The 18,250-nt window shown below is 43.0% G+C and overlaps 1 long non-coding RNA gene across 3 annotated transcripts in view; it reads right to left on the bottom strand.

The window, feature by feature from the left end:
• Nucleotides 1-17,151, bottom strand: part of LOC139081009 (uncharacterized) — a 34,663-nt gene extending 17,512 nt beyond the window's left edge. The window contains exons 1-2 of one of the 3 annotated variants that reach the window (XR_011535939.1): nt 17,017-17,091; nt 91-213 (exon numbers count right to left, since the gene is read on the bottom strand). This is a non-coding gene — a long non-coding RNA (uncharacterized lncRNA). Of the gene's footprint in view, nt 1-90; nt 214-17,016 lie in introns of all 3 variants that reach the window. The other 2 variants (XR_011535938.1, XR_011535940.1) reach the window with 2 other exon arrangements.
• Nucleotides 17,152-18,250: the final 1,099 nt, after the last annotated feature.

The following is an 18,250-nucleotide window of genomic DNA, read 5'->3' as shown; positions in this document are numbered from 1 at the left end:
TAACTACATCTCCAAAGACCCTTTTTCCAAATAAGGTCACACTCACAGGTTCTAAAAGCTAGAAGGTAGACGTGTCTTTTGGGGGCTCACCATTCAACCCACTACAGTTGGTGACGTGACATTAAGAGATTCATAGTCCTCCCATGACCATCTCAACCGCACTTGGGTTCCACACTTCTCATGAATCCTAGTCTTTCTCAAACACCTCAGAGCCTACAAAGGAGGAATAGAAACAAAGTCAAATTAGGTGTGTATAAATTCTTTTTTTTTTTGAGGAAGATTAGCCCTGAGCTAACTGCTGCCAATCCTCCTCCTTTTGCTGAGGAAGGCTGGCCTTGAGCTAACATCCATGCCCATCTTCCTCTACTTTATATGTGGGACGCCTACCACAGCATGGCGTGCCAAGTGGTGCCATCCGCACCTGGGATCCGAACCGGTAAACCCCGGGCCGCCGAAGCAGAACGTGAGCACCCAACCGCTGTGCCACTGGGCCGGTCCCAGGTGTGTATAAATTCTTGCACTGAAGTATTATAAAGTATATCCAATAGGTTTGCATTTAGACAACTGGGTATTTGTCTCTCATTCCAGACAACCACTGCGGTGATACTCAAAATATTTAACAACTGACCTGGTGCAGGTACCAACCCATCAGAATGGACTCTGCAGCCCAACAGGAAGATGCCTACCATAATCAATAGGCACTTCTATGCTGTTGTCTATTGGCAGAAGAGCAGTAGTAACTAATTGCTAATCCCTCACATCTGAGGAATCTCTTAGCTTTCAGTTTTTTTCATATTATTTATACTATTTGGTTTCCACAATGACTCCGTGAGCATGGCAGAGCATGTTATCTCACCGATGAGCAACCAAAATCAGAGAAGTTAGCTGACTTGCCTGAGATCACCCAGTTGTGTGTCAGATGTGGGCCTAAAACCCTTCTGATTCTTGGCCAGGACTCCTTCTTCACCAGGCTGGGTCTGCGAGGGCAGACTTAGTTTACTTTGCAATGAACATAATATGCATAGAAGTTTGGGGTTGGACATCTCTTCAGGAGGCTGAATGGAGGGGCCAGGCCAGTAGTCAAAATCCAATATGCCTTTAGGAGCTGGCGGGTGAACTAAGAGTGCAACTGCCTCGGGGTGAAACAGAGAGCGTGATGGAGCCTTGTTGATCTGGAAAGCATATACCTTGCCTAAAAGTGTTTAAAATCAACATTTTTTATAACAGTGAGCTATCTAAACAAAACATGTCTGCTGGCCTTCTTCAGCCCACAGGACACTTGTGTGTACCCTTTGATACTCAAACCATGTCAATGACAGATGACAAAGTTGAGATTCAGAGAGGTAAGTTATTCACCCAGTCACACAGCTTGTTACTGACAGCTGAGATTAAAACTGAGGTCTGCTCACTCTCTGCCCAGTCCTCTTCCCATGCTTAGCCCCAGGCTGCACTTGCTCCTTCAGTGCCCTGGTCGGCCTACCACCCCAGGACCGTGGCTCATAATCCAGGCTTTTACTATCCCTGTGGTGCCATATTCCTTTGCTCCTCCTAATCAAAATTCCCCAAACCTCCCTGTACCCTATGGCCCCGCTCCATGTTTGGCCTAACCAGAAAAAGGAATTTGTGCTAAGGCAGCAGTGGGAGGCAATGGCTTAGTTCGAATTAATATAGTCAGCTATGTCGGTTGGTTATGCCAAGTCAAGGATCACATCCCTTCATTGCAAAGTCATTAAGGAAGGCAATAGAACATCACGGCTAAGAGTTTGGGATCTCTAGTTATAGAGACCTGGGTTCAAATCCTGACTGTGTGACTTTGGGAAAGTTTTATCCCTTCTGTGCCTTAGTTTCATTGTTTGAAAAATGGTTAAGTAATACTTTCTACTTCATAGCACTACTGTGAGGATTAGAGAGGGTATACACAAAATTCTTAGCAAAGCGTCTGGCATATAGTAATTCATCATCAATGACAGATTCTGAAAAAAATCTCTGATAATAAATGAAGATACATCCCATTGTGAGCATTCCTTGGCAGTCTGAATGGCTTCTGTGCTCCATATCTGACTTGAGTTCAGAGAAAAGAAGAGTGAGGAGGAAGAAAAAGATCCCCTGGGTCAAATAGTGCTCCCTTATGTTAATATATATAGCCATCATCGCCAGATTATTTTTATGTAAACAAGAGCTCTTTCGTATATTTTACCTGCAAATGGGGGTTGCTTAGCAGGCCTATTTTGTGGCGGGCCAGGAATAAATTCATAGAAATGAAATAATCATGGAATAGACAAACTGGAACCAATGTGTAGAATCGGAGGTGTCAGCCAGGAAACTGTAAGAGGCCAGAGATAGACTGGGAATAAAGCACAACAAGTGAAAGGAAACATGGAGCAGACTCCTTATCCCCTTCTTCTGCTCAATATCTCCTGTCAATAACTGGAATAAAAACTAGAGGGCAGATTAATTGAATTTGGCAGTGGCATACAGCTTGGAAGGGATGGTTAAATAACTTGCGTGACAGAATTGGGTTCAAAAAGACCCAGAGAGAAATCTGACTTCCTTGTTCAATCGAGATGGAAGAGTTCCTCTTACGACTAAAAAACCCCAGACAAGACAGAAGGCTGCAACACGGAACCACCAACAGGCACAGAACAAAAAAAGCTCCAAGGAGGGTCTGCTCTCGCTACTCAAAGGACCACAAAAAGGATAGCCTAACAGAACAGAAACTCTTTTTGACAATATCTGCCCTATTCCAGCTAAATACCAGTCTGTGTGTCTATCCCTCCACCAATACCACACTGTCTTGATAACCATAGTAAGGCTTACATTGGGCCGAGTGATCTCTCTCATTTCATTCTTCTTTTTCAAAATTCTTTTAAGCTATTTTAAGTTCTTGCCTTTCCATTTCAATTTGAATGGGCACTTATACTATCAATTTGAGACATTTTCTCTTTTCTTTTTTTACTTTATTTATTTATTTTTTTTTGAGGAAGATTAGCCCTGAGCTAACTGCTGCCAATCCTCCTCTTTTTGCTGAGGAAGACTGGCCCTGAGCTAACATCCATGCCCATCTTCCTCTACTTTATAGGTGGGACGCCTACCACAGCATGGCATGCCAAGTGGTGCCATGTCCATACCCAGGATCGGAACCGGTGAACCCTGGGCTGCTGAAGCGGGATGTGCGAACTTAACTGCTGAGCCTCTGCTTTTTATGTGGGACGGCTACCACAGCATGGCTTTAGCCAAGCAGTGCCATGTCTGCACCCAGGATCCGAACAGGCGAACCCCGGGCCCCCGAAGCAGAACATGTGCACTTAACCTCTGTACCACCAGGCCAGCCCCCATTTTCTCTTTTCTAACGTATGATTTCATGCTATAAATTTCCCTTCAGCTCTGCTGTAGTTGTGCCCCACAAATTTTGATGTGTTGGACTTTCATTGTCATTTTGTTCAATGTATTGATTTCCCTTGAGCCCCCTTCTTTGAGCCATGGATTATTTCAAAGTGTGTTGCTTAGTTTCCAGGTGTTTGGAGATTTTTCTCTTATCTTTGTGTTAGTTTCTAGTTTTATTCCATTGTGGCTAGAGAACGTGCTCTGTGTGATTTGAATTCTTTTAAATTTGTTGAGGTTTGTTTTATGGCCAGAGATAGACCCTATCTTAGTGAATTGGCACTTGAAAAGAATGTGTATCAACTGTTATTGTGTGACGTGTTCTAAAATGTCAATTAAATACTGTTGGTTAATGATGTTGTTGAGTTCTATCTGCTTACTGACTTTCTGATTGTTCTGTCAATTGCTGAGAGTAGGGTGTTGAAGTCCCTAACTATAGTTGTGAATTTTCTATTTCTTCTTTCAGCTCTATCAGTTTTTTCCTCATTTATTTTGAAGCTATGTTATTTGATGAATACACATTTAGAAACACTGTGTCTTCTTGGTGGATTGATCCTTTTATCATTATGTAATTTCCCTCTTCTACCTGGCAAGTTTTTGGTTTTGGTCTGAAGTCTATTCTATGTGATATTAATACAGTCACTCCTACTTTTTAAAAATTAACGAGTGCACAATGTACCTTTTCCTATCCTTTTACTTTCTATCTACTTATGTTGTGTTTGAAGTCAGTTTCTTGTAGAGAGCATGTAGTTGGGTTATGCTTTTTAATTCACTCTTCTAGTCTCCTTCTTTTAATTGATATGTTTAGGCCATTTACATTTAATATGATTATTGATATGTCAGGATGTAAGGCTCCCATTTTATTATTTGTTTTCTCTTTGTCCTCTCTGTTTCTTTTTTCCTCCCTTCCTGTGGATCACTCGAACATTTTTTAGAATTACATTTTGATTTATCTGCATTTGAAAAATGAAAACGATAAAGGAGCCTACCAACATTCTCTTTATGATGACATATGAATTTTCTAAGATAAGAAAGGATGGCTTTCTCTACCATGCTCCTGACTTCCTCCTGAGCCCTCCCTGGCAGAATCATTAACATCCATATTTCTATCAACAGTTTATCCAAGCCAATGTAGGATTTTTCTATTATGCTTTTCAAAATTCTTCTAGCCTCCACCCATTACCCAATTCCAAAGTCACTTCCACATATTTATGTATTTGTTATAGCAGCACTCTCCTGGTGCAAAATATGTATCAGTCAGGGTTCAATCAGAGAAACAGAACCAGTATGAAATATATATTGAGATTTGTTGCAAGAAATTAGCTTATGAGATCGTGGGGGTTGGTTAGACAAGTCTGAAATCCATAGGATGGACCAACAGAAAGTACAGTCTGGAAATCTCCATCATGAGCTGAAGCTGCTGTCCACAGGCAGCATTTCTTCTTCTTCAGGGAAACCTCAGCTCTTCTCTTAAGGCATTTCACTTGATTGAATCGGGCCTACCCAGATTATCTAGGATAATGTCCCTTCACTTCAAATCAACTAATTATGGACTTTCATCATATCTAGGAAATATTTTCATAGCAACATGGAGACTAGTGTTTGATTGACTAGCTGGGGACTGTAGTCTAGCCAAGGACACATAAAACTGACCATCACAGAGCGTAAATTGCCACAATCACCTTTTAAAAATGTTTGACAGTGTATACTAAAGCTAAACACACATATACTCTATGACTCAGCAAATATCCTTCTGGGTTTAGACCTAATATAAATCCATGTATCCACCAAGTCATAGACAAGAATGTTCATAACATCATTATTTATATTAGCCTGAAATTGGAAACAACCGAAATTTCCTTCAACAGGAGAATGGATAAAAAAATTATGGTACGTCCATTCAATGGACTACTACTTAGCAATGCAAAAGAATAATCTACTGCTACATGCAACAGGATAGATGAATCGCATAGACATAATGGATGAGCAAAACAGTAAGAATGAATCTCAAAGACATCATGATGAGCAAAAAGAGTCATTCACAAACAAATAGATCCTATATTATTTCATCTATATGAAATTAAAAACAGGCAAAACTAATCTGCAGCATCAGAAATCAGGATGGTAGTTACTTTGGGGTGGGAGTTATTGACTGGAAAGAGGCCCAAGGGAGACTTCTGGGTGCTGGTAACGTTCTATTTCTTAATCTGAGTAGTGGTTACAGGGATGTGTGTGTTTGTGCGTGAAGATCAAGGTGTACATTTAAGACATATGCACTTAAGTTATACCTTAGTAAAAAAAATGTTTAATAAAAAGATCCAGGCAGGCTAGAAGAATGATTTGGGACCAACAAGGTGATCTTTAATGTCTAACAATCTCAAAGTGGAGCATGAGGAAGACTTGATTTGGCAGCATGGAGAAAGACATGGGGGCTTCAGTTGACCACAAGTTCTATATGAGTCAGCCACATGACACGGCAATTTGAAAAGCGCATGTAATTTAAGCTGCTTTAGCAGATGCAAAGTATTTCCTCTTGTTGATTCCAGCCTATCGTTTCCAAATCTCTTTGGATCTTAATTCTGTCATGGAGGACAGAATGGAGTTGTAGAAAGAACTCTTAACTAGGAAAATAAAGCCTTGGAACTAGCTTTCTAACTTAGACAATAGTCTTTAATGTTGAGTAAAAGTGAAATTAGTTGTTTTCTTTATAACTGAACTTAGATTTAGAGACCAGATGCAAAACTCTTTGAAAGTTGTTGGTAAATTTAGGAGGATTCAGAGGCCAAGAGTGAGGATAGAGAAGCAACCCTGCCATCTGTGGAGGAGCTTGAGACAAACAACTAAGGACGGACACAGAAGGTTTTTTTATTTTGAATATTGGAAGGGCTGGCATAGGGAAGAGGGTGTATCTGTTCACTCCCGAGGGCAGAGCTACCAGCAGGTGGGTGTGATGGTGAAGCTGTCTTGGCTTCTGTATCAGGAAGGACCCTCCTAATACCCAGGGCCCTGACAAAGAAGGAGAGATGGTCGGCACGGAAGAGTTTAAGCAGTCGCTCAATGACCACAGGCTGGATAGCGCTCAGAGGACTCCTGCTGCATAGTGCCTCTTTCCGGAGGTGAAGAAGCAAAGAACGGCACTGAAGGGAAGGAAGGTGGAAGCTCAAAGACAATGGGAAAGGAAATGTGCTAATATCTATGTTCAAACATTACTATCCCTTTGCAAGCTCTTAAAAGTTGTCAGTGGGGATGCCTGTAAAGGTAAAGCATCAAATATTTTAAACTAGAAATGGACCAGAAATAGAAGGTAAGCTTGTTACATGTTCCCTGAGGCACCTCTGTAAAATGGAGCCAATGTTAACCCTCAACGTTATCTTTTCAGAAGACATCAGTTTCAAATGCTGTCTAGACTCTCCAGTTCATTTATGCAGCTACCCATTTCAAAATCTTGCCTCTGTCAAGCGGCATGGAAAACATCTTGTTATGACCCTTTAAAGAAAATCCTCTTCAACCACACTCCCTTTGCCCCTCCAGCTACGTGGAAAACCCACCAGATCTTTATGCTCATGATAAAGTGATTTCGCTTTAACTGTATTTAATTTAGTAGAGTTGGCATCAAATATAAAGGATTATGCCAGCAAGTGTTGGTCGATCTGACCCTGTCTGGAATGCAATGCTTATTTTATCATACGGCTGCAAAAATATTGTCATAAATATCTATGACTATCTATAAAGTATACAAGGTTATTAATACACATTCTCTTACTGAGGCAGTACAAAAATTACGTAAACAAATAAAGCTAGAAGCAAGCATATTTCATTTGCTTAAATAACACTAAGGAAGCCACTGAAGCACGGCTTCTGATGGGCTGGCAGGAAGTAGGAAGATAATTTCAGTGATGATGTGACATGATAAATTGCCTCTGCTGTACACAATTCTCACTCCAGAAAATAATTCGTCTCCGGCTTCCATCACATTGTTCTTTCCCATTGATGCGTATGTCAGTTCCATCATCTCTGGAGTCTGAACAGAACCAAGTTTCTTCTTTGTGGCTGTAGCTCCAAAGATGCAAAACCTTGAAAGAAAAATAAACCCGCAAAGCACAGCCTACTTTGGGACAACTTCTAAAATGTAAACGTCATTATCTGGGTCCCACTTACGTGTTTGTATTGAGAGGCCAGAGATACCCATAGAATGATATTCTTTTGAGACAAGGCACCTTGAGAGGAGGCAAGAGAAGCCACAATGTGACCCCATGGAAGCTGGATTTGGAGTTCCAGCACCTACCAGACGTGTGACTTTGAGCAATTCACTTAACTCATCAGTTTCCTCATCTGCAAAATATGGATATCATACAACCTCCGAGAATTTTTTTGAAAACTAGGTGATATCATGAATGTAAGGAGTCTAGCCGCACCATTTGTGTCTGTTAATCGGTACCTGGTATTATTACTCATTTAACAAATATTTATTGAGCACCTATTAGCAAAGCACTGTTCTAAGTGCTGGGAATACAGCAGTGAATAAAGAAACCCAAATCCCTTCACTGATAGATCTTAAATCTACTGAAGGGAAAGAAACAGTAAACAAAATAAATAAGTAAAACGTGTAGTTTGTCAGAAGGCGATAATTGCTATGGAGAAAAATGCTGCAGGGAAGGTGAATAGGGAGTGCTGGGACCGAGCGTGGGGCTGCAGGCTCTGATGGGGTGGTCACCTAAGATGATAGCATGTAAGCAAAGACCTGAAGGAAGTGAATGAGTGAGCCGCGAGCCACGAGCCATGAGGATATCTGGCAGAAGTATGTTTCCGGCAGAGGGAATAGCAATGCAAAAGCCCTGAGACAGAAGCATGTGTGGGGTGTTCAGAACAGCAGGGAGGCCAGTGTAGAGTGGTATGAATGACAAGGTGAGTAGTAAGAAATGAGGTCAGAGAAGAAATCAGGGCCAGATCATGTAAGGCCTTGTAGCGCCTGGTGTGTAGCAGGTGCTATACATGTAATAGGTATTATTATATAATGCCATCATCATTATCCGACTTAAATATTTAAAGAATCATCCTTTTCTTGGATGAAAACCATAGAAGGCACAAGGATAGTAGCGGGGAGATTATTGAAACAACCAGATGAGAGATGACGGTGGCTTGGACAAGAGTAACAGCAGTGGAGATTGTGAGACATGGCCAGATTCTGGATATATTTGGAATTTAGAGTGAACAGGATTTCCTGACTTGGTAAATGTGGGCTGTGAATGAAGGAGAGGAGTCAAAGATGACTGCAAAGCTTTGGTGCCTGAGCAACTGGAAGGATGGGATTGTCATAATGTGAGACTATACAGGCGGAGCAGATTCCAGGAGATCGGCAGCTTGCTTTGACCATGTTAAGTTTGAGATGTCTATTAGACATCATTGTGGATAGATTAAGTAGGAAGTTGGATATCCAAGTCTAGAATTCAGGGGAGAGGTCCATGCTGGTGTTATCAGTTTACGAACTGTATTTAAAGCCATGGAACTGTATGAGATCACCAAGGAGTAAGGACAGATAAAGAGGAAGAGGAACCAAGCCCTGGAGCGCTCCAATGTTATGAAGTCAGGAGAAGAACAGGCTAATCCATGGAGACAGAAAGTAGATTAGATTCAGGGTTGTTAGAGGCTGGGGGTGGGGATGGACAGTGACTGTTAATGGATAAGGGGTTACTTTTTGAGGCGATGAAAATGTTCTGGGATTAGATCATTGTGAAGATTGCCAACTCTGTGAATATACCACTTCATTGTACACTATAAAAGGATAAATTTTGTGGTATGTGAATTATATCTCAATTGAAAAAAGAAGTCAGAGAGAAGAGGAAGAACCAACAAGGGAGACTGAGTGAGGTGGGAAGAAAACCAGGAAAGCAGATAGTCCTGGAAGGCAAGAGAGAAAAAAATGTTTCAATTGAAGTGTGTCAAATGCTGCTGAGACTTAACCTAGGTTGAGGCTATATCATTGGATTTACATCATGAAGATCACTGATAACCTTGACAAGAGCCATTTAGGTGGAATGCTGGAGGCGAAAGCTTGACCGGAGTGAGATGTGGGGAAAAACCCATTGGTCACTGTTGGAGGATGCTAGGGAGCCAATTCATTATTCTGAAAACTGGTAAATAGGGGGAAGGAATGAAGCACTCCTCCTGCCTTTCTATAGAAATGATATCACTATAAAACCATATAGTAGATAAGAGGACATTTCTCTTTATAGAAGTATTTCCAGCTAATAGGTGAAGGTGCTATGATAGAATTCTAATATCACCACTTTGAAATCCTCAAGGAAAAGTATGCATTAGATTAGCAATATTTGCAATAGCTGCTAACATCATACAAAGAGACATTATCACATTTCTGTACCTCCTAATGGAAACACACACCACCATCAATGAAGTGGTCTTGCTAAAAAAAATTCAAACCAAATCTTGTTAAGTCTTTAGATTCAACTACCAATGTATAGAAAATACAGGAGACAGAGGAGCATGTTAAATGAAACTACAGGGATGCAGTCAGTAAACTAGAGAATGTGGAGGATTCTACAGGGTAAACAACCAGTTTTTTTTCAAAAAAAAAAAACAAAAACAAATTAAAGAACAAAAAAGAGATGGAGGCAACAAAATCCAGAACTAATTGAATGGAGCGGTGTTGCATGTTCATGGATAAGAAGATGCAATGTTGTCAAGATGTCAGTTCTTCCCAACTTGACCTATAGATTCAATACAATCCCAATCAAAATCTCAGCATGTTATTTTTGTGGATATAAACTGATTCTAAAGTTTGAATGGACAGGTGAAAGACGCAGAATAGCCAAGACAATATGGAAGGAGAACAAAGTTGGAGGACTGACACAACCCTACTTTAAGACTCACTATAAAGCTACAGTACTCAAGACAGTGTGGTATTGGAAAAAGAATAGACAAATGGATTAAGGGAACAGAATAGGAAGCCTAGAAGGAGACCCACCTAAATATAATCAACTGATCTTTGACAAAGGAGCGAAGGCAATATAATGGAGCAGATATAGTCTTTTCAACAAATGGTGCTGGAAAAATTGGACATCAATAAGCAGAAACATGAATCTAGACACAGACTTTACACCTTTCACAAAAATTAACTCAAAATGAATCACAGACTTACATAAAAAAGTTCTAACTATAAAACTCCTAGAAGATAATGCAGGAGAAAACCTAGATGACCTTGGGTACGGCTATGACTTTTTAGACACAACATCAAAGTCACGATCCACGAAAACAATAATGAATAAGCTGGAGTTTATTAAAATTAAAAACTTCTGCTCTGCAAAAGTCAAATGTCAAAAGAATGAGAAGACAAGCCACAGACTGGGAGAAAATATTTGCAAAAGACACATCTGATAAAGGACTGTTATCCAAAATATATAAAGAACTCTTAAAGCTCAACAGTAAGAAAACAAACAACCAGATTAAGAAATGGGCCAAAGACCTTAACAGACACCTCACCAAAGAAGATACACAGATGGTCAGTAAGCATATGAAAAGATCCTCCACGTCATATGTCATCAGGGAAATGAAAATTAAAACAACAAAGAGATATAACTATACACTTATTAGAATGGCCAAAATCTGGAAAACTGACAACACCAAATGCTGACGAGGATGTGGAGCAACAGGGACCCTTATTCACTGCTGGTTGAAAGATAAAATGGTACAGTCACCTTGAAAGATAGTTTGGTGGTTTCTTACAAAACTAAACATACTCTTACCATATGATCTAGCAATCACATTCCTTGATATTTTACCCAAGGGAGCTGAAAATTTATGTCATATAAAAACCTGCACATGGATGTTTGTAAATCTTTATTCATAATTGCCAAAGTTTGGAAACGACCAAGATGTCCTTCAGTAGGTGAATGGATAAATAAACTGTGGTAATCCAGACAATGGAATATTATTCAGTGCTAAAAAGAAGTGAGCTATCCAGCCATGAAAAGACAAGGAGGAGCTTTCAATGCATATTACTAAGTGAGAGAAGCCACTTAACAATCTGAAAAGGCTGCCTGCTGTATGATTCCAACCATATGACATTCTGGAAAAAGCAAAACTGTGTAGATAGCAAAAGGAACAGTGGTTGCCAGGAGTTAGGGGTAGAGAGTGATGAATAGGAGAAGCACGGAGGATTTTTAAAACAGGAAAATACTCTGTAAGATACCATAAGGATGGACACATTTCATTTTACATTTGTCCAAACCCATAGAATGCACCACACCAAGAGTGAACCCTAAAGTCAACTATGGCCTTTGGGTGATAGTGAGGTGTCAATGGAGATTCAATGGTAGAAAATGCCCCACTCTGGTAGAGGTTGTTGATAAATGGGAGAGACTATGCATATGGAGGGCTAGTGGGTATATGGGAAATCTCTGTATCTTCCTCTTAATTTTGCTGTGAACCCAAAACTGATGTAAAAAATAAATTTAAAAAAAAAAATCCAATAGAAGAATCTTGATGTATCGCCTTATCCTTTTCCATACCTATGATGTCTAGAAATTTTTGCTGGTATAACTGGAATTCTTATTGTACATCTTAGGAAGTCTTTTAGCTTTCAGGGAATTACATTTCTAGAGAATTCTCAAGATCAGATGTTTTATTCTAACGTTTTTATATTCCTCTTGGACACTAGAACCAATCCACTGTTAAAGGAGGACTCTTTTGGTCTTAATTTTGTAAAGTTTCCATTGCCACTGTCCTCTAGAACTCTGTGCGTTTCTTGCTAACTGCCTTTCTGCATGTTTTCCACATATGTATGATAACTTAATGAGAGAGAGAGAAAGTATGAATGGGACGAGGGAGTTCAGAGGCAATGGGTATAGGCAACTCTTTTAAAGAGCTTTAGTGTAAAAGGAAAGAGAAAAATGAAAAATGGGGCAGTTAGCAGTGAGGGAAGTGGGTCAAGAGACATGTTTGTTCAGTGAAGGGAATGATTTGGTAGAGTAAGAAAAATTAATAATTTAGAAGAGAGAGGGGAGAATTGTTATAGCTCTGTCCTTACGTAGGTGATAAGGGCTGAGAATCTAGTGAAGAAGCGGAAGAGTTGTCTTTCAATATGAAACACACACCTCTTCCATTGTAACAGATTTGGTTGTGGGAGCTTTCAGAAATTCTTTTCGTCTTCTGCTTGCTTCTATTTTATCAATAAAATAAGAAATTAGATCACCTCCTGAGAATGAAAACGGGGGGAGAGGTGTTGGAGGTTTGAGGAGAGAGTTGGAGAGTGAATATCTAGGGAAATAGTTTGGTTGCCAGGCAACTTCAAGGACTCACTTGTGGTTAGTGGTCAAGAATTTAAAGTGAGACTGAATATTGTGGTTTGGTATTTTCCTTCAGCCACACTGCAGCTGCAGGTGCAGAGCAGGGAGAGAGGTGAACTTCTCCAGGTTTGAGGTTTTGCCAAGTAAGTATGCAGATATGAGAAGGGCAACAAGGGAGCATAGGCAAGGGAGTGGTTACAGTGACGGAGTGTGGAATGTAAGCTCAGTAAGAAGGGAGAGAGGACAGCAGTGGGGTGAGGAAATGTGAAAAAGTAGTTGGATCAATGGAAGGGAAGTCTCATGGGGTCAGAAGATAGTTGCGGTCACTAGTGGGAGTGAGCTGGACAGATAGGAGACGCTAGTTTCCTATCTAGCCTTGCAATGAGACATTGCAAGTTTTGGTAGAAAAACTGGTAATGCCCAGGTCTAGGGTATGATGGTGATAATACTGACCAGCTGAGGCGGGGCTAGGGGCAGACAAGGTCAGGAAAGGAGGTCAAGGAACTGAGAAGCTAGGGATAGAAGACTCTTGCTCGTGAAAGTTGAAGTGGCCATGGCGGCAGTAGGGGGAGAAGTTGCGGTTGTGGTGGCCGCCCCAGCAGACATAGTTGTTCTCGGGAGGAGGGAGACAAGCGCAGCCCTGTGGGGAGTTCAAATGTCTCCCCTTCAGAGAACTCTTCTCTGACCATCCTGACCTCCTCTGACCTCTCCTTCCCATCACTGTGCATCTCATTACTCTATCTCGTTTTCTTTAATGCACTCATCACTATCTGAAAACATCATACTTATTTAGTTATTTTCTTCCTTATTGTCCATTTCTTCCACTAGAATGCAAACTCCATGAATTTGCCTCCTCCAGTGCCTTATTCTCAGGGCCCACACAGTGCATTTAATAATAGACAGTTAGAAAATGGTGGGAAAAGAAGGAATGAGTTTTATCATGAGTGTGCTGCCTCCTCAGCATCCAGGAGGACCTTTTATGAAGCCTCTGGAAAGTGGGGTGAACAGAAAACATTTACAGAGGTTGAGCCTGTATGAATTGTGGATGAGAGGCTCTGTCAAGGGGGTTTTGCGAAGGCAGAAGACCCAGTTATGAGTCTTCAATTTCCGTCAAGTGTGGCCCCTTTGTTTCCTTCAGGAGAGTGTTGGGAGTTACATGTTGAATGAATACAGAATTCACCCAAGTGACTCTCCCTGAACAGCCTGAACAGTTGAGGGTTCAATCTTAGTTTCCCAGCAAAGAATGTACAGCCGTGGAGGAGGAGTGCAGTCTTGGGCTGCCCTCCAACCTGCAAGAAGTTGCCTTTCCTCCAGGGCCCTATCTCCACCTTTTCACATTCCGTTCTTTTCTGCACTGGCTCCGATCAGGCTTCCATAATCCCTCACCTCTACTGAAATAGCTCTTGTCAAAGAAACCAGTGACCTTCTGTACCCAATTCAGCAGTCATTCTATTGTCTCTGCCTCAATGCTCAGCAGCAGCATTAGACACATCGACAGCTCCCTCCTCCCTGAAACGCTTTCCTCCATCAGCTGCTGTGAAGATACCCCAGGATTTCCCCCATCTCACTAGCTCCTCCTCCTCCTCTCCTCTACCTCTAAATGTGGCAATTAGGGCTTCAGGGCTCACTCCCTGGCCCCCTACTTTTCCCTGCCTTCATTCTGTATCTGCCTGTTTCCCTTGGCATTGCCTCTCTGCTCCCGAGGCCTCAACTGCCACAACTCCCAACTACTGACAGCTCTTCCTACACCAGAACTCTTTTCTGAGCTCTGGACTCCAGTATTTCCATCTGTCTACTGGACATCTCTTCAAACTCAGTGTTCAGAACAGAGCTCTTCATCTTGCCTCCATGCCCTCACCAAATCTTGTACTCTGTCTCTCCATATCTTTAAATGGCATCAGCATATATCCAGCTGCTCAGGCTAAAGTTCCAGGAGGCGTCATTGACTCCTCTCTCTCCTTTGCTCGCCTCCATGTACAAATCCCTCATCAAGCCCTGTCAGTCTTACCTTCTAAATATCTCATGAATCTGTCCGCTAATCTTCGTCTCCACCCTCGTACAAGCCAACATCCTCTCTCACCGGGATGACTGGCCCCATCTCCTAACTCATCTTCCTGCCTCCACTCTTGCTCACCTACAGTCCGCTCTCCCCACTAAAGCCAGAGCAATGGTCTTTTCAAAACATAAATTGGATTGTGTCTCTCCTCCGCTTAACACTGTTTAATGGTTCTTCCATTGTCGTCAGAATACGAATCCCAAATCCATAACATGCCCGTGTCTACCTCTCCAGCGTCCCTTCCCATGACTCCTTCCCCTCCCTCAAACTCTGTGAACTTTTCTTGGTCCCTCAGGTATGCTTGTGCACTGCGAGTGCTGGCCCTTTACATATGTTCTTCTCCCCACCTCATCTTCACCCTGTTGACTTGGCTAACTTGTCCTCATCCTTCATGTCACAGCTTAAATGCCACTTCCTCTGGGAAGCCTACTCTGACCCTTGCACTCAGCCTCTGGGGCCCTTGCTCTGTGTCTCCAGAGCTCTCTTCGTGTCATACTCTTTGTGCCATAGCATTGATCTAACTGCATCGTAATGGCCTATCTATTTTCCATCACTCCACCTCCATTAGAAGCTCTGGAGGGCAGGGATCTTTCCTCTTTTGGTTCCCTCTGTATGCCACGTGTCTAGCTCATAGTAGACTCTTTGCACCAGCTCACCCTTATACCAGAATATTCCTCATCCTCATCTTTAAAAGTCTGGTTACTCATCCTTCAGATCTCAGGTTAAAGGTCATCTCCTCATGGGTGCTATCCCTGACCACCCTGTCTGAGCTAGCCTCCCAGTCACTCTGTCACATCACCCCACTTTCATTCTCTGCGTTGCACTTGCCACTCCTGGATATTTTCCTTGTTCATGTGTTTCTTTTTTGTCTGTTCATTGTCTATCTTTCCCAGCAGAAGCGTATGCTCCACGGGAACAGGGACCTTGTCTGGTTTTGCCCCACATTGTAACATGGCTTCTAGGTTAAAGCTTGGTACATAGTAGGATGAACATTGGATGGAAGACATGTTGGAGGAATTGAATGAATGAACCAATGAATGAATGAAGGGATGAATGAATGAACCAAAAGTAACCCTCCGAGGAGAGTGGCAGTCCTCAAGTGGAAGCAGCAAACCAAGTGAGGAACCTGTGGCGCCTCAGCTGGGGCCTAAGATAGGTCATCAGTGCTTCCCTAAGGGCCGTGGCCTACATTCTCCCAGCATCAACTGCCTCTGGCATTCACGAAAGGAGGACACTGGGGAAGCCTCTCTTTCTTAATTTCCAAACGGGGCAGACCCTTGATATGGAAGGAGGAAAAATAGCCCCCCATGGCCGGCTGAGGGAACTTTCAATGGATGCCGCAGGCTGGTTAATCGGTGACAGGTAAGGCCTGGGACATAGATGTCACATGAACATTCATGAAAACCAGCATACCACTGGCTAGTGATGAGGCCCAGGACAAGACTAAGCTGCCCGGAGGTCTAATGGCCCTTTTGAACAGTCTCAGCTTTTCTGGAGGGCAGTGAAGAAGAATATCGCCTAACAGTCCCTGCATTCCATCGCTGCCCTGCCTCTAACTCTTCCAACCCTTCCACCTCTCCACTCCCCACCCCCATGTCTCACGTCCCCCCACCCCCATATCACCCCCAGCAAGAACAGAAAGTCATCATTCCACCTCCAGAAGCTCTGCCCACAGGAACGTGAGCAACCTGCTAAAGCCAGCTCGACTCTGCTGTGAATACTAAGATGGAGCCCTCGCCAACAGAACTGCACCCTCGCTCAGCATCGAAATCGAGGTTCGGAGCTTTTCAACAAACATTTCTGAAGCCATCCCCTTTCTTTTTTTAAAACTGCAAACTAAAGAGTTCTCTCGCAAAGAGCCCCTCCCCCCTCCCCCTTTGGTGGCGAGCCATGCCAGCTTGGACATCTCCCAAGGACCAGACTTCTTATAAACAAAGCCCAAGTTCCCTCAAATGCTGCCTGATTGATGGAAGTCCTGTGGGATCCAACCCTTGGAGGATTCACAGCCGAAGGCCACTCGATTATTAAGTACTACCAGAAGAGACACCAAGCTCAAAACATAAAACTAAATGCCCCAAAGTCCCATTTGCTTGCTATTTCACATATTGTTGTAGATGATTCAGGGCACAACGCGCCCTCTGCTCCAAGAGACCCTGTGTGGTGCTGCCCAGACAATGGAAGACATACTTCCTCCCTTTGAAAGGGTCCAGTGGGCCAGATCACCATACGTGCGAAGGGCAGATTGTTAAGGAAGAAGCATGTAGTACAGACACTTACGGCGTGACCAGCATTCTCTCTCTGCACCACCTCTGCTGAGTGGTCTGAGGCTCTCAGTTTCCCTTGGGAGTGCCATGACACAAAAGTCCTCGCTCCAGCACAGCAGGACCAGGCCCCGCCCCTCACTCCGGGCTGTGGATAACAGCTCAAATTTAAATTCTGGCCTCTGGAGCAAGATACTCTCCGAAGAGCCAAGGAGCCTCCCAACTGAAACTACCCCCTCAGGGACTCTTTGTTAGCCAGGAGTCTACTGGAAAGCCCCAGCAGCACCCCAGAGCCGGGGTGGGGGGCGAATCAGGGAGCCCTGGGGAGGCGTTTACACTTGTGGCTCCAGGCCTAATCCTCCTAGCTTCTTAGTAATCCACTTGATCATACTCCATCACGCAAGCACATTGGCTTTGACAGAAACCATAAATACAAACATGGATCTGAGTAAGTCCCCCCAGAGGCCTGCGTCTAAGGCTCCGGCAGAGCAGAAATAAGTGAAGCAACCGTGACCTCGTGAAATGAAGACTTTGGTGTGGGAGGCAGTGGTTCTTGGGAAAAAAGAAAGAAAGAAAGAAAGAAAGGACAAAAAAAGTGCAACTTGCTTAACCGGTTATCTTTTTGCTTCAGGGCTGGCCACACAACATCCCCGTTGCAGAATGAGTTTAAGGAAAATGAGAAAGCAGAAATGTGGAGCAATAAGTAGGCATTTCATGGTTTTCAGAAACCACCGAACTCCGGACCCCTCCACCACAGCAGTCCAGGGCGCACAGCGGTCTGGGAGACAAGAGCGACCACCAAATGTGGACATGCCTGCTGCCTCCACTCTCTCCCAGCAAGCCCGGGCCCACCCACAGCATACCACATCCTGGCTCCTAGGGAACTCTTTCCCATCCAAACTTGGCTGCGAGAAATGGAACTCAGCAAAGTTCCTCACCACTTAGCCCACGCTGTTTTCAGCCGAACGGGTACAATGCACCAAATCCCAGCAGCTGTGAAGAGATGGGGAAATGCTGGACAGGTGGTCAAGGTGTTCGAAGTATGGAGGCAGTCCGTAACTAAGCAGGAGAAGCCACACTCCGCGTGTTTCATTTTGTGAGAAATCAAATGGCCCAAATGCTGAACACACGCACCCAGATCTCGAAAGCGGTTGCCAAAATATACCCTGGACTCCCAGTTCCTGGGTGAGGCTAACCTTGGTTTTCTGCAGAAACTGTAGGTGGAGCATCTTGTCGGAAACAACCTTCAG

The sequence above is a fragment of the Equus przewalskii genome, chromosome X, assembly GCF_037783145.1.
Source record: "Equus przewalskii isolate Varuska chromosome X, EquPr2, whole genome shotgun sequence".
Classification (NCBI taxonomy): domain Eukaryota; kingdom Metazoa; phylum Chordata; class Mammalia; order Perissodactyla; family Equidae; genus Equus; species Equus przewalskii.
This window is presented reverse-complemented; position numbering and strand designations above follow the sequence as displayed.